Source organism: Haemaphysalis longicornis, unplaced genomic scaffold (genome assembly GCF_048455015.1).
Source record: "Haemaphysalis longicornis isolate Haplotype H1 unplaced genomic scaffold, Haemaphysalis longicornis Haplotype H1 scaffold_8, whole genome shotgun sequence".
Classification (NCBI taxonomy): Eukaryota; Metazoa; Arthropoda; class Arachnida; order Ixodida; family Ixodidae; genus Haemaphysalis; species Haemaphysalis longicornis.
This window is the reverse complement of record NW_027526445.1, coordinates 137,953,462-137,956,437: the sequence shown is the minus strand read 5'-3', so window position 1 is coordinate 137,956,437 and position 2,976 is coordinate 137,953,462.

The window sequence follows — 2,976 nt, the reverse complement described above, 5'->3', positions numbered from 1 at the left end:
ACTATTCCCAGCTATCATGCACCAAGATTTTAAAAAAGAGCAATGGCGTTACTCGAAGAAAATCTGGTGCGTAATGTTTGCAGTACTGTGGAGAAGCGGGCAGTATTTTTTTTCCTTAATGAGACTTAACTAAATAATTGTAATTAATTACCTAACTCGAGAATTACTGTCCTAGTCACTGAAGTGTCAATGAGGCACTTGCAGGTACCCACGAGGGGCATCTAACGCGGTATTTTCAGCGAAGAACTAATTGCGTACTCATTTATTCTGACTCATAAAGAAAACCCGCGAAATATGAAAAATACCACGTGACGGCGCTTCCGCGCGCATTGTAAAGCAGCGTCCCCAAATAAGCTGATTGAAAGCAACTGCTTCGCCTGTCACCCGCCCGAAGAGACAGCGCATAACCTTGATAATGGCATGCATGGAAGGAGCAGCAACAGCAAGATTCGTGGGGCGCGTGTGCATTCATTCTGGCTACCTCAGAGGCAGCCTGTTTGAGGACATTGCTTTACGATGCGCGCTAATGCGCGCGGAGGCGCCGTCACGTGGTATTTTTCACATTTCACGGGTTTTCTTTATCAGACAGAATAAATGAGTACGCAATTAGTTCGTCGCTGAAAATACCGCAGTTAGATGCCCCTCGTGGGTACCTACAAGTGCCTCATTGACACTTCGGTGATTAGGACAGTAATTCTCGAGTTAGATAATTAATTACAATTTATTATTAAAGTCTCATTAAGGAAAAAATACTGTCCGGTTCTACACAGCACTGCAAACATTACGCACCACGTTTTCTTCGAGTTACGCCATTACTCTTAGCTGGGACACCGTGTATATCACGCGCTGTTTGCGGACACCTGCCCCTTTTAAATTTGTCTGCTTCCCGCGTCAGAAGCTGATGCTGAACACCTAATGTAGACTTGCCCAGCTCCTAGAATGTAATGAATGCAACACCTTTAAGGCACAGGGCTCCATCTTTGTAGAACCCCAGGTCTTAAAGGGACAGGCAACCGATTTTCGAGGAGCATATGGTCTATTCCAAATGAAAGCGCATCACTTAAAATACCTAGAACTGAAGCGGTTTTGCTGAAAGGGTGATTGCATTTTTGAAAGCGACTTTTTTAGTCCTACCAGCCTTATGTAGGCTGCCAAGAGGAATGCTTGCAACCATGACAGCGAGTGGTACGGTAAAATGTATATTCTAGTTCACTCTAGTAAAATGCATTTAACCAGGGGCAGATCCAGATTTTTTATGAGAGGGGGTCAGCTTCTGTCATGGATGGTGATGATGATGATGAGGAGGAGGAAGAGGAGGGGAAACCTTTTTGACTTTTTCTAGGACCTGAGGGGTCATCTTCTTGGGGGTATAAATTTATGGGAGGGGGCAGGACATCCGGACCCCCCCCCCCCCCCTCTGGATCCGCCAATGCATTTAACTGTACGTGGGATGAAGAGAAGCATTTGAGAACTTATCCCCGGGATAAAACAATAACAAAATGCGGTCTTTGCTATACTTTCATCTGGTTTTTCAATATATTGCGTGAAGTATAATGCCCATACCACTGTCGTTTATTTAGACCGTGCAAATGTGAAGCTTCGCACCTGTAGTCAATGGAGAAGCAAGTGACTCGAAGCCGTCCCAAATGGCCGTGAATTTCAGCAATAAACTTGGAAGAAAAAGAAGTGTCTCGTAGGCCAAGCTCTGGTTCCTGCTCACTACTCCTTACCAGCTTGAGGGTAGGGAAGGATGAGTGGGACATTAGCAGTGGCGGTTAATTTGCAGACGCGCAGGGCGAAGGAAGGTGCACACGCACGGAATTGCTCCATCAGTGACTCATGAAAGCAACAAGTGATCCAGTCATCTAAATGTTGGACAAGTAGCCTAACAACACTTTAAGTTAACAGAAAATCGTTGCGGTCCTGCAATGCCCGAAACTGTCATGGCAGTGCCTACTGCACTTGCGTTGTAACACCATGCCCATTGCCCTTGCAAATGGCATGTGTCTAGCAAACTGCAAGGTGAAATCATGGGGCAGCTTCTGACAAAGAGCTCTTGCTACAAAAAGGAATCTGCAACACCCTGAAGTGGGCGTCACTGAAATTGCTGAAATTGCTCAGCCATACCAGCACGCCTTCACAGTGTGCTGCGGCCACCCAAACAGCGCTGCTGTCTCTGTGTCTTTCCGAAACGCATCCTTTTCATCATTGATGGCCAGGGTGACATATCCTCAAAGCCTGCTCTTTACCAGTGTCCTAGTTTGGAACCATCGGCGGTGCAGGTGCATTTGTGCGAGCAAACAGAATTGGTCACGTATCCAGCTATTTTGCTGCAACTGTTATTGAAAGACAATAGTCTTCTGCTGTCACTGTCATGTAGCTCCTGGTCCTGTCACGTTAGTCTTTCCTTCCCCCCCTTCCGTTGTTTGTCACGTATCTTACTCGTCCAATTGTGAAAGCAATGTGAAAGTTGAAAGCAATGTGAAATGGTTAACAGAAGGCCAGTACGCCTTCTGTTAACCATTTCACTGCCTCTCTGCAGCTAACTTAGGAAACCACATGCACACACCCTGCCACTCCCAAGAAAACTCGTGCAAAAAATTGTTGAAGAGATGTTGCGCCATCTGTTGAAAAGTCCCATAAATGCTCAGATTGTGTCAAGTAAATTTTAGATAACACATGAAGTGCGTTTTTTTTTCATCCACGTCGCTACAGTGACTTGTAGCGTCGCTTCGTCTTAGCCATTTTGTCTGTAGCAGGTTAGATGCGAGCAACCCAGGCAGCACAGGACTATTCGGCCTAAAACAGGCCGGTGTACTTTGGCCGGTGATTTTCTGTCCGGCCGTTTTCCGGCAGCCATGTTCGGCCCATGTCCAAATGTGGGCCTTTTGGCCGTATACGGCCATACTCCCATGGCTGTTTAACGGCCAGTGTCCGTCGGCCAGTCGGTTCTATCTCACTACGGCGGACAGTCGC